At 42.2% G+C, this 14,358-nt stretch overlaps 1 protein-coding gene across 3 annotated transcripts in view; it reads right to left on the bottom strand.

Annotated features, from left to right (window-relative positions):
- tbl1xr1a (TBL1X/Y related 1a) overlaps positions 1–14,358 on the bottom strand; it is a 53,611-nt gene that overhangs the window by 15,341 nt on the left and 23,912 nt on the right. For all 3 annotated transcript variants that reach the window (XM_066647776.1, XM_066647775.1, XM_066647777.1), the window contains one exon: positions 7,605–7,670. The gene's annotated coding sequence lies outside the window, so the exon portion shown is untranslated. The remainder of the gene's footprint in view (positions 1–7,604; positions 7,671–14,358) is intronic.

The raw sequence follows: 14,358 nt of genomic DNA, 5'->3' as shown, positions 1-14,358 counted from the left end.
TGGAGGACCAAGACTGTGGCCCTCACAAGTCATAAAACCTACTGGTTTTAAAATTCACAGCTAAAACAGTTCACGTAACAACGTAACAGGTGAAGGCATTGGGAAATTGTGATAGCTGTATTTATTCCTTGCTTCTCTAGGCGATTATATCAGCTGCAATCTCCAGCCGTCCCTTTTGGCATGGTGGGCATATGGCCCACATCCCCCTGCAGTGTCTGACAATTAGGCTGAGTTCAAAGGCAAGGCGGCCTGATCAATCCTGCAGAAGAACAATGAGCAGTGCTTATTACACGCCACATGCTAGCAGACACTGTCACAATGGATTAAGGAGGATGTGGCAGTAAACTGTTTGTGATGCAACACGCTCACCGAGGAAGAACGAAAAAAGGAAGGAAAGAAAGAAAGAAAGAAACAGGGCCGCCGAGATTAATGTGTCACCTCGCCTGACCTACTTTGGGCTTTGGATCCATCAGTGCCAATTTGACCATGGAGGGAATATTACACGGCACAGGCATAAATGGATTTCTCTCCTCCGCCGTGTCCTACTGGCCTCTTCGAGGTCATGGTTTTCCACCGGGTTCGAGCCTGAAAACCAAGGCAGAGCCTCGTCCCCCGGGGGAAGGCTTGTTAAAAGTACATTCTAGGTGTGTCAGGTCATTAGCTTGGGTATCTTTTATCATGAATCTACAAATCCTCTCCTGCTCCTGGTAACTGCTCTATAAATCCCTGCTCACCTACAAGCCCACAAGGCTGCCGCTACACTGCTATAGGCAAATAAAAAGGGATCTTGGTTGGAGCGATTTCTCCTTGTGTAGGTCACTGTCTACGCATAAACAACCAGCAGTACACAACATATTACACCAAATTTAAAGGGCGTTTTACAATATTCTGGTGTAAGCATTGGCTACAGATATCCTATATTTCGTCCTTACATTTATTTAATAGAATTTTTCAGTATCATCACACCATAAAAAACTGGCTGAAATATCCTTGTTATATTGTTCTTTCGTGGCGGAGCAGGTAGTGTCTCTGTCACAGCTCCAGGGACTTGGAGGTTGTGGGTTCGATTCCCGCTCCGGGTGACTGTCTGTGAGGAGTGTGGTGTGTTCTCCCTGTGTCTGCGTCGGTTTCCTCCAGGTGACTGTCTGTGAAGAGTGTGGTGTGTTCTCCCTGTGTCTGCGTGGGTTTCCTCCAGGTGACTGTCTGTGAGGAGTGTGGTGTGTTCTCCCTGTGTCTGCGTGGGTTTTCTCCGGGTGACTGTCTGTGAGGAGTGTGGTGTGTTCTCCCTGTGTCTGCATGGGTTTCCTCCGGGTGACTGTCTGTGAGGAGTGTGGTGTGTTCTCCCTGTGTCTGCGTGGGTTTCCTCCGGGTGAATGTCTGTGAGGAGTGTGGTGTGTTCTCCCTGTGTCTGCGTGGGTTTCCTCCAGGTGACTGTCTGTGAGGAGTGTGGTGTGTTCTCCCTGTGTCTGCATGGGTTTCCTCCGGGTGCTCCGATTTCCTCCCACAGTCTAAAAACACACGTTGGTAGGTAGATTGGCGACTCAAAATGTCCGTAGGTGTGAGTGTGTGTGTGTTGCTCTGTGAAGGACTGGTGCCCCCTCCAGGGTGTATTCCTGCCTTGCGCCCAATGATTCCAGGTAGGCTCTGGACCCACTGCAACCCTGAACTGGATAAGGGTTACAGACAATGAATGAATGAATGAATAATGTTCTTTTGCAAAATGTAAAAAAAAAAAAAATAATAATAATAATGGAATAATAATTGGAATAATGCATAAATATGAGTGAGTATGTGATGAACAACACCCCTTTCATGTTCCTACAATTCCATCTAATGAAGAATATTAGAATTAGAATCACTTGCACACAGTGGAATTTGTTGTCCACTTTTAACCCAATCCGTGCAGTGAAACACACATTTATACACACTAGTGAACACTAGGGGGCAGTGAGCACACATGCCCAAAGTGATGGGCAGCCCTAGCCAAGGTGCCTGGGAAGCAGTTGGGGTTTAGGTGCCTCCCGGCTCTGGGGATCGAACCAGCAACCTTCCAGTTACCCCCACCGGGTACAGCTGCCCTACAGCTGAAACCTACAGCTTGTAAATCTTTCATTAAACACTCCACACTTTTTTTTTTTTTTTTTTAAATCACCCTTTAGCGTTTCGCCTATCAAAGACAGTCTTCGTCTTGTATGTGAATCGTACAGCACATAAATTTGCGTCTAGCATAGAATCAGGGTGTTTCTTACTGTGGCTTTAAATATAATTAATAATCACGACCTCTGCTCTGATTGGTCAGCTGCTTTGCATGTGAAATGTGAAATGGGAAAGAGCCTGGTTAAATCCAAAATGGCAAGAGCTCAAAGTAATGTGATCCACACACAGTGGAGCCACAGTCAGAAAGAAACTGGCTCTACACCAACTCCACTGTGAGATCTTAGGATAATGAATATTTCACTGTAAGGGAGCCATTATTTATTACAGAAAAGAACACCATTTTGCATGAAAATTCAAACGTGCACAATGCATATCCAAGTGAAAATCTTATACTGACATATCACTGCATCTTTATTTATAATTAAACACAAACAGACGGATGGGAATTGAAATGCTGACTCTACTGTGTTTGTGTTTCTCTTTATTTGGGTAGAACTGCTTTTCCAAACGTGATCTCATGCCTCCACAGCCGTTAGAGTGTACAGTGCAGTCTGTGATGAACCTCAAACACCTGTGCTGCTGAAACCGAGACTATAATCTCATGTAAATGCCACTGGAGCCACGACTGTGTTACAAAGTGTGTGTATTTATATATTTATTTAAAAGGAGAGAAAGAAAATAACTCTCCATGTCCACCAAATACTGAGCGTCTTGTTAAAAGTGGTATAATCTTTTATCACCTCAAACGCTAGCCACAAACGGATGCTGTGCTGGTGGAACGTACAAAATGTGAATATCACAGCAAAGAGTGTGACATAACAGTGCTTTGTTAAGCGAGTTGGAAAACAGATCACTAGGACTGTAGTTTATGTGTTAAGTGTAGATTAAACCAGCTTTGGAGCGTTTGCCTCCAAATAGGTGACTGGTAAACAATGGAAAACAAGGTGCTTCGATTTGTTCCAACAGTGATGGTATGTTACAAGTCTAAACAGGATATGACATATGCAGTTTGACGAAGCCGGCACTTGTACATTCTTTAATCTCCACTGTTAGAGGAGTGATCACAGAAGTGATCACACTGGTGTAATGTTTTACCTGTAACACGGGTCTTGTCATTTCATGTACAGTGCTGACAGATGTGGTCTCCTTTCACACACACTGAGGACTGTAAGGGCTTTTGTTTCAGATCACCATTTCCCAGAGAACCAATGGCTGGATCTCTGAACCACTCTTGGGCTCAGAAATAGTTTTCACATTCTGCCAAATGTGCTGAACTCTTAAGGCAAAGATTTAGGGTTCAGAAGTTTGTGGGGACTGCAGTTTCTGATATTTCCTCAGTGCTTACAAAGTGCAAACAAAGTACACATTTACAATAAAAAAAAAGTCAAGGAAAACCCCATTTTCTACTATAAAGACATGTTTAAAAGAGGATGAAACCTTAAAAAAAAAAACAAAAGAAAAAAGCCAATGTAGGTCACTGCGGTGTAAAAACTAGACGAATGTGGGTGAAAGATTTCTCAGCGCTGCCTGGTTGAGTGCAGCCCTACTGTCAGAGTGGTGTTTGTACTTGCTTTTTTAAAAAGATGGATCAAGAGAATGGCAGTCACTTTGCCTCTCTGCAGCACTCAGGAGGTCAGCAGAATGGGGGGTTATTCAGGGAAGGCCTTTCTTTACAGCTGTGACATGGTGGGACTCCTTGAAGACAGAATGGAAATATGAACAACATTGTTTTTTGGATAGGCGAGCTATAGGAGGTCTGTAAGAGTGGAATTCATGAACGTAGTGTGGCACAAGAAGGTAGGAAACAAAGTCCCACAAAGTCCCAGCACAGGGACCAAAGACTGGGAGGACAAAAATGATTCAAAGCTAGACGCTGTACAGCTCAGACAAAAACTAGACTTTCTCATTCCACTGTTACGCCTCCAGACATTCAGCTGAATGCCTCGGAGGAGATGAGACCCACTCAGGGTGTGCAAAAGAAAACAATCAGGCAGAAAACTGAATTTCTTTTTAGTAAAAGTTTGTGATCACAATACACAGGCTATGGATACAAGGAAGTGATATGTTGTATAATCAAGAACATCATCTGATATTGACATTTTCTGCTACCACTTCATCCTGGTCATTGGGTCACTGGGTACCAGGCAGGAACACAGACTGGACAGGGCACCAGTCCATCACACACTCAGCCTGTAGACAATGTCACACAGCCACTCCACCTACCAAAATATGGCTTTGGACAGTGGGCAGAACTGGGCAATCTGGTGGAAACCCATGCAGACACACTGCCCTCACAGTGACCCAGGATAGAGACTGAACCCAGGACCCTGCCCAGTAAACAAGGAACGTCCCTGGACGTTCAAAATAGGTCTAAAAGTAGTCTGTCCGTCAAGGACATATTTTAAACGTCAATGGACGTTCAAAATCCATCTTAATAAGTTAGTTAAGTGGTGACCAATCGATAACGTCAGTGGACGTCCAAAATGTGTTTTATACAAGCAATTTATTTCGGAACCAATTAATAACGTCAATGGACGTCCAAAATACGTCTAATAGTCGTCTTTTCAATGTCTGTGTCTGGACGTCTTTTCAACTTTCATTTTCAACCTTAAGAGAGCGTTGATTAGACGGCAGTCATTACGTTATTTCAACGTTGAATCAACGGCTAAATGTTTACTGGGTGAGGCCCTGGAGCTGTGTTGCAGAAACACCACATGCAGCCCCTAGTGTCACTCAGATTTTTACCAGAATCTCAGTCAGAACTTTAAATAAAGACATTTTAATCATCTCTTCTGTAGTTGAGCATCCTGTTGGTCTGAGACCTGAGCTACGCCTGTTTACACTTATTATGTGCACTTGTTATCCACTTCAAGGTAAAGGACTTGTCATGAGACTGTATTCTCTTCTTTCTTCTTCTCTAAAGAATACTCTTCTGAGCCAGAGCAAGAGTAAACCTCGCTCATTACACTGGGCTTTTCATCAGGAGACGGAGGAGAGAGTCTTTATTGTAAATCTTTAGTCCATGTGTATTGCCTCAGTGCTTCGCGGACAAATGTGTGAACTTTTCACACCAGCTGCATCACGAGGCATCTCCAAGGCTTCGTTAAGTCCGGCAGCTCAAATCCAACTTTTCACCACTTCAGATTTTCTGTAGTCTGAATAACAAAGAGCCACATGGAATCTGACGTTTCCCCCAATCCCATTCCAACAACGATTGCCAGTGGCTTTAAAACGAATTTGAATCTAACCAGCTTTGTTAAAAATGTGATTGACACAGCTTCGCCTTGCAACTTGCTCCAAGAATCAGGTTTAAGGAACCAATCAGATTTGCCTTGCAGCGTGAACCCCATGAAGCCCATGTTTCAAGTTAGTGCTGGTCGATATGAGCGCAAATCAATTTCACGATTAATTGTACATTTTACCATATTAACGCTTATTTACTTTTTTGCATATTTGACCCTCATAGTTCAGTGACTACAGTATGCTCCAGAATCAAAGCTGGGATATTTTTCCTAATGTCACTGGAAGTTTATTCCTGTCTTGTTTTTGAGCACTGTTTATATTCGGTGTGTGATTGAGGGGTGGGGGGGGGTGGCATTTCAGTGACCAAAGCACAGTGTTTACACTTGACTTCCTTTTGTTCGGAATCCTCTAAATTAAAGTCAAAAACACATCACGTCCAAACCACAGACGCTGTGTTTTTCTTTGGTACGAGCTGCTCGAGTCGCTCGGCCGACCTCGGCATTTAGGTTCTCCTACATGTTTCTTCCATGTGTCAGGTAGGGGCAGAATCTTGTGACTACAGAGTGGTAATGAGGTTTTAAAGGGACATGAACACATATTGGGGACATAACAGAATAAAAGAAAAATAATAAAACAGTTTTAAAAAACTGATACAATTGATATAGACAAGTTGATATCAATTTAAAGTTGTGAATATTGATTTTTGATTAATTGCCCAGCCTTAGTTCAAGTCCACATCCTCCATCTCCCCCTCCTCTGATTCTGACTGGACAGGCAAATAAATACCGCCACTTCACTGTTGCAGGGAAGGAATAATCAATGACAAATTAGCTTCAATCTCCAGCAGTCAGCTCTTATCACCCCACGACTGCCGAGGAGTCGAGCGAACAATTCCAGGAATTCCCCCGTCCCTTCGTCACATAAGACAAATAACTAATGAGTAACGTATTCAAGGTCGGGCAAACAGGGTCTGGGCTTACAAAGGCTCTTAAGTTCTTATCTGAATTGGAACTGGAGCAAGTTAGGACAGCGGAAACTTTCCAAGAATTGTTACGATTAGTCTGAAATCATCATTAAATCAAGCGTAGACGTTACAGGTCCTTATTGCCTGGATCCCAGCATTTGCGATGTGTCAGGGACCAGATAAAGCAAAAAATGAAGCCTAAAGGCCTTTGTTACAGGTTATCCGAGGGTGACCTCATATTCCTGCCAAACACAGTTACCATGGATCTATTCCCTTGCTGCTCCGGGTGGAAGCTCCATTTAACCCTTTGTATCCAGTGGCTGTGAACAAACACTCAGAGCTGAATGTAAAACAAATGCCAAGCCTCCAGTGCACGAGCGCTGTCAATGCTAGGCGATATTATTTAATATAATGGATTCCACTTGAATTATTATATATATATTATATAATTAATTCCACTTCGTTATATTTTTATGATGAATTTTTAATTATTATTTTAATTCTTATTAAAATGAATGAATTAATTTTTGATTTATAGCTACTATATAAAATGAATGAAAGTAGCGTTATAGATGTGCATATCACATAAAAGCTTATGGGCTATAGAAAGTAATCTGTATTATTCACTACGCAGTCCATCCAGGCAGTGATTTAGTGAACTAACAATGTTTTAAAAACAGAGGTGTGCATTTACTGTTGATCATTAATAGTATTAGTGATATTAGACCGGTACAAATTAGTGGATAACAACACTGCCCTCCACAGGAAAGACTAGGGTTCAGTTCCCAGCTCAGGCAGGAACTCTACACTAAACCAATAATAGCCTTGAATATAATATGAAAAATCCCATAAGGAAGGTTGTCAGATTAATAATTACTTTGTTTAGCCACCCATCAAGCTGTGTATAAATGTGTTGTTAGCTTACACAAGCTAAGAATCTTTTTACATAAATCCCTTCCCTCGCAGAGACACTGAAAAATGATCAATTAAATTTCTCCTGCTGGAGCTGAGGGAATAAACACCACAAAAAAACATATTTACGAAAAAGTATTGATCTGTTTCTCAAACAGAGTCTCCGCCAACATTGCAACAGACGTTTATTATTATTACTATCTTTGCAAAAAGTCAGATACGGTGTTGCTGCGCCAGCAGGAATAGAAAACGCAGACTCTCGCAACAAAGAGCAGGTGCTCCATTATCAATAAAAGGTCTCAAAGAACAAACACTTATTTCTACTCACCACAGTATCAACTCTTTTTCCACAATGCTAAGGTTTTATAAGAGTCCTGTCCAAGTGTCTCAGCACCTGCAATAAAAAAACAGGTGAATTTAGCAGAATTAGCAGAACATCTGTGCAATGCACTCTTCTCCATTCTCTAAAAATATTCCAACTTCCTTGTAAATACATTAAATAAGCAAAACAAAAACCGAGTAGCCAGCGAGTGGTTGGTTTTTTCAATCTTTGACTCAATATGGCTGCCTTCTTTCTCATAATAACCATATGGACGGGCTACTTTTGGGGACATACGCCACTCAAACCAGACCACATCTCATATACTTCACATATAAACATGCAATCGTACCCAGAGACCACATCTAGAGATTTTACAGGGTGGTAAGATATAAAGCTTTTTTTTTTTTTACTGGAAAATGCCAGAGTAGACAGAAATAACCCTGGCAAATGTACAATCTGTTATATTTACATTCAAGAAAAAGCCCCACAACCTCACGATGCTTCACACTTTCTAAATGATGGCAAGCTTAGGATGAATATCAGAGCTCTGTTGTGAAACAGTAATTGTTAAGTCCCTTTTGCTTTACATAAATTTGGGAGTAATCTGATGCAACACCTCCGACAGTGAAATCAGTTATGAGGGATTTGCGTCATTCTTTGTGCCCCCAATCACGCTGTACTCTTATTGTCATATACTTACTCTCATTTACATGTCATTATCTGGACTCTTTTGCTGTAGATTGCTGTAGATAATAATAGTACTGTACAAACAAAACCAAACTGTAGATTTTTTTTTCCTGTTTTAAATCCCACGTTTCAAAAGTGTTGCTATAACATTACCACGTACATAACGTTATGAGAGTCAGTGTGAGATCTATCCATGATGAGATCATTTGTTTTATCTAGTTGTCTTAAATAATTCATATATAAATTAATAAAAGAATGAATGACTTGACTCGATTTGACCAAGGCTCCAGAATAACGTACAGTTCTATAGTTTATAGGGATGCACCGATATTAAAGGCTAAGCAGCAGCGATATGAAAGTGTCAAACAAATAAATACAGTGGAGTTTGAGTTCCTAACTTGTGTTTATTGATAGTCAGAAAACATGTTATTTCTTACTAATTGAAGGAATAAGGTTTAAAAGACCGTTGGTCCCCCCCCCCAACGGTGTTGGGAAACTCTAATAGGCGTCTTGCCTGTGACGTAGATGGTGGACAACAACTCTAGAAGCTGCACTTAATTTAATGCAAAATGAGGAAAAGGTGTGTTGTTTTTGGCTGCAATCATTCAATGTACAGTGGGACATCTGTGAACAAATGGCCCAAAGATCCCAAAATATCCAGAAAATGGACTAAATTTGTCAACTTTAAACGGGCACTTTGGAAAGGACCATCCGCTCACTCCGTTATCTGTAGCTCATTTCACTGGCGCTTTTCCAACACTATGGGCATGTAAGGACACCAACGAAAGGTGTTCAAGAGCCTCTGTAACATGGAGGTAAACAGGGTAAGGACACTCACTTCGCCTGTTTTAGTTGGTGTTAGTTAACGTTAGCTTGACTCGCTAAACTCTGTGTCTCAGATTATACTCGGCTACGTAGCTGCATTACGGAGGTTTATAGTGTCGGATGAATTCGAGTTCGACTTCGATCACATTTACAAGAATAACGGTACCTCTACATTTGAGTTTAGCTTATTGCTAGGCTATTGTCATGAATAATGTTGGTTATTTAGCTAGATACTGTCATAACAGTCAGTCATAACGGTGTTTTACCGCGGCGTTGTTCAGCTGTTGTCCACCAGTGACGTCACGGTCGCGTTCAAGAATTTCTCGGGTTTTTCCGTGAATTTAATAAAATTGTCAGTTTTAAAGCAAATTAAGCTGCTATTTTCATTTTAATTCATACTTATATCTGTCAGTAACTACAATAATGTCAAATATTCATGGAGGTCCATTAAGTGGTGCTTAGCCTTTAAATGTTTGAGGGCAGTACGATAACCGATCATTAGCACATTGGTGTAGCTGATACAGATGATGACAGATAAATGTATCTTTTTGTAATTAAAGCTAATTCACATTGGATTAAAGCAAAATAAAAGTCTCGTCATAGGACAAGCCTTTGCTTCAGGGGCGCTTATTAGTGCAGCACCGGGTTTGTTTTGGAGAGCGAGGGAGTGAGCAGAGTGTGTTAGAGTGTGTTTGAGCAAGTGTTTGTAAAAGTTTATCATCAAGTTTCAGTAATAAATGCAGGCGCTGAGTGACTGACTATTTTCACGTGTTTTATATAAGAAGGGCTCCAGCACTGTGGTGGATGAGTACCTTTCTGTCGATTAACCTGCTGTGTGTGTGTGTTTACACCGCTGTGTGTGTACCGAGCGTCGCTCATGTTTTAAATTAGTTTTCACCACTGAGAAATTTAACCCCAGAGACTGTTCTCTGCAGAAACTGAAAACCGTCCACACGGCAGACAATTTACAGGCGTCAGTGCAAATGCGCGAGCACAAAAAAGTGCAGAGATATGGGTTGTAATATCAGCTAAAACTCCAATACCGGCTCAATAACAATAGCTTAAAAAAATCTGCATAACGACAAATTATATAATCAGCCATCACTAACAGTTTTATACAGTTTTTACAATTTAAACCATGTCACTGGATATCCACAATACAAAATCTCTACAGTCCACTGCCCCTAAAAATACACACTGGAAGACAGATGGACTGCTGCGCTCGGGAGAGAAAAATACCTGAACTGAAATAGCTGTTCTGAAGAGAGTGAAGATTTTGGCTAATCACAATACTCTCTTGTCTACAGCAGAGAGGCTCGAGGAGAGATATGCTGGGATAAAAGCCACTTCCTTTATATGGGCAGCTCACAAAACCATCTCTCCTGTGTCTCTGAAGCCTCTTTGTGAAGCTGCACCTGCTAAGCAGGCTACATCTCATTTCCTTGCTAAGATTCCTGGAGGGGGGTTTAAAAATAAGAACACAGACCTTTACACTATTAAAAAAAATTGCTGACACAACAAAATCTTGTTTTTCCAGTTTTGTCATTTTTTGAAAAACAAGTCTATGTTTAAACCTTGTCGATGTTTCAAGACCTATGTTCCAATAGGAATGCTTCAAAATGACCTTAAACGCATGCTTTTGCATTTAACATACGCTAACGTTTCCTTCTCCTTTTGGAGACTGACCAACACCTGGCAGTGCGATGTGTACTAATTTGTTTATAAAAATAAATATATTTATATATATTTTTATTTATATAAATAAAAAAATATATTTATAAAAAAAAATACAATTAATTACAAAATGCAATTTGCTTTATTGGCCCTGTGAAGGACTGGCGCCCCCTCCAGGGTGTGTTCCTGCCTTGCGTCCAATGATTCCAGGTAGGCTCTGGACCCACCGCTGCCCTGAACTGGATAAGGGCTACAGATAATGAATGAATGAATTAATTTATTTTATTATCCAACATTTTTGGCACTGCCTGAATATTATTAAAATATCTTATATTTACAAACATTTCAAAAATGATGGCAATAGAACTGCACAAGATTACACCTTCCCTCGCCCACTCCTTCCCATTTCTACATTCATTCATTCATTATCTTAACCCTTATACAATTCTGGGCTGCGGTGTGTCCAGAGCCTACCTGGAATCATTGGGCGCAAGGAGGGAATACACCCTGGAGGGGGCGCCAGTCCTTCACAGGGCAACACACACATTCACTCACACACTCACACCTACGGGCACTTTAGAGTCGCCAATCCACCTACCAACCTCCGGAGCACCTGGAGGAAACCCATTCAGACACAGGGAGAACACACCACACTCCTCACAGACAGTCACCCAGAGAAAACCCACACAGACACAGGGAGAACACACCACACTCCTCACAGACAGTCACCCGGAGGAAACCCACGCAGACACAGGGAGAACACACCACACTCCTCACATACAGTCACCCGGAGGAAACCCATTCAGACACAAGGAGAACACACCACACTCCTCACAGACAGTCACCCGGAGGAAACCCACGCAGACACAGGGAGAACACACCACACTCCTCACAGACAGTCACCCGGAGGAAACTTACGCAGACACAGAGAGAACACACCACACTCCTCACAGACAGTCACCCGGAAGAAATCCACAACCTCCAGGACCCTGGAGCTGTGTGACTGCGACACTAACCTGCTGCACCACTGTGCCGCCCTCCCATTTCTACAGAAAAGTTTTATTGCAGAGAAAAATTGTTAACATGCCACACGTTCTTGTTTAAGACTAGCTTCATTGTCTGCTGAAGCGAAAAGAGGCCAGGGATACATAAGGAGAACTGAGCTAGACACATCTTGACTCACAGAATCTACCTGAGACCTTGTAGTATTTGTTCATAACTAGATAAGGTTTGTCTTTTGTGGTTAAAACAAGCGTAGACAATTAAAGGGGGGTGCCCATCTTTCAACCTCTGTTTTCAATCTCCTGCATTAGGCCTACAGAGTCAAAACAGCTGCGTACACCCAGAGTGACAGACTGAATATTCATCTGAGAGACTCTGGAATTACATTAGACCAAACAATAGTTACTGAGTATTTTATAATCAATTTCAATGATTTTGTTGATTAGTTCTGCAGCCTCATGTAGGGGACGATTTTGCTTTTTCACATCTCGCATGCAGAAGCAGGTCCAGTGCCACTGTCATCATTTAAAATTGCTCATGCGTCAGCACTGGCGAACACGTACTTTTAGATAATATCATCAGCCCACGGTTCCCATATCAGTGCCTCCCTAGAAGAAAAACTAATAAATCACGATGTGACCATCATCCTTCAGCCCTGCCACACAGCCAGGTATCCACAGACTGGAGCCTGCAGAGAAGGGAACGGGAGCAGCGTTTGTTGCACAATCAGTCTGCTCTGGGAGACAGCGAAACGAGAAATCCAAAATAAAAACACCAACTTCCGAGAGTCCAAGTCTGAAACTGGAACTTCGCAAATCTTCAAAGCAGAAACCCAGAAAAAGGGAAGCAGATGTCACCGTTTCTTTTCAGAGAGCCGTTAGTCATCCCACCTACGCACCGCTGTGAGCTCAGAAATGGCAGTTAAGTGGAGAGAGGGGGGGGGGGCTTGCTCTTGTAGGCCTAGTCTTTCCCTCACTTCACTGTGGAGGAAGAGAGTCTACTGTAGCGTTCCCCTCCCCCTCTTCCTTGAGTGTGGAGGTACAGAAGGTGTTCGTTAACAACTGCCAGAGCACCTGCAGCACACGGCTCCACTTCCTCTGGGTGAATCAAAACACGCCACTCCATTGTTCGCAAGAGAGCCGACATCAGTCGCGAAGTAGAGCGCCTCAGGGCTCAGGACGGTACCAGGCCAGAGGAGCAGGACGCGCTATGTTTTATTTTAACAATAATCGATTCCCTACAATCTGATCTGTGGATCTATAATATCTGGCTTCTCAGAAGTGTCTGGAATAAAGAGCAGTACGCATGACGAAAAAATGGGTTTTAAAAGGCTAAGCACTACTTAATGGACCTCCATGAATATTTCACATTACTGTAGTCACTGACAGATATAAGTATGAATTAAAATGAAAATAGCAGCTTAATTTGCTTTAAAACTGACAATTTTATTAAATTGACGGAAAAACCCGAGCTCGCTACGGAAATCTTGAACGCGACCGTGACTTCACTGGTGGACAACAGCTGATAAAACGCCGCGGTAAAACACCGTTATGACTGACTGTTATGACAGTATCTAGCTAAATACCCAACATTATTCATGACAATAGCCTAGCAATAAGCTAAACTTATTGATATATAAAACGCCTATTAGAGTTTCCCAACACCATTGGGGGGGCAACGGTCTTTTAAACCTTATTCCTTGAATTAGTAAGAAATAACATGTTTTCTGACTATCAATAAACACAAGTTAGGAACTCAAACTCCACTGTGTTTGTTTGTTGGACACTTTCATAGAGCTGCTGCTTAGTCTTTAAAGGCTTGATATCTTCTCATTCAGCTACCCGATATAAACAGAGATCTTCCCGAGACTGATAGATAGTTTACCACCGAAATAAAAGCAGATCCACAGCATATCCGCTCTTTATTCGCCACATAATACTATACTTCCTAAGATATATTTCAGTAAATGACAATCTACAGATTATTTTTCGATGAATCAACTGAATTTAATACTACACATTCCCAGTGCTATTGTAATTCACAAGCCATTTCATCTCTCGGTGTGTCCTGTAGAGCATGGCCCTCCGAAGCCGGTCCACAAAGCGCTGTGGAGCAATGAATCTGGAGAGACGGAGCCCCATCCAACACCTTTGGGATAAGCTGGAGTACCAAATGCCATCAAATCCTCACAGAAACATCCAACATCTTGTGCAAACACTGCAGCAAAAAGGGAGGAGCAACCCCTTTAAGAAGAAAGGGTGGATTCGCCATTGTGGGTACACGCATGGTGGCCTTTCAGAAGAGCACCATCAGGTACTGTCAGCAGAGTGTGGCTCCATCCCTGTTCAGGCTCGAGACGAGCTGTGATCCTCGCGTCACGCTGCGTTACCATGACAACAGACTTTGGGACAATATCTGATGAAAGAGCTGACAGCGAGGCAGGAAATATCTCTGTATTCAAACACATGGCAAGTCATTTTTAGACTGTACAATCCAACCACGGGGAATCTATCGCTATTGTTGCTTCTCGTGGACTATTTCGGACCTGCGGGTCCATGCGCGACTGACGGAG

Source organism: Hoplias malabaricus, chromosome 16 (assembly GCF_029633855.1).
Source record: "Hoplias malabaricus isolate fHopMal1 chromosome 16, fHopMal1.hap1, whole genome shotgun sequence".
Lineage (NCBI taxonomy): Eukaryota > Metazoa > Chordata > Actinopteri > Characiformes > Erythrinidae > Hoplias > Hoplias malabaricus.
The sequence above is the reverse complement of the archived record's forward strand: the minus strand, read 5'-3'. Positions and strand labels throughout refer to the sequence as shown.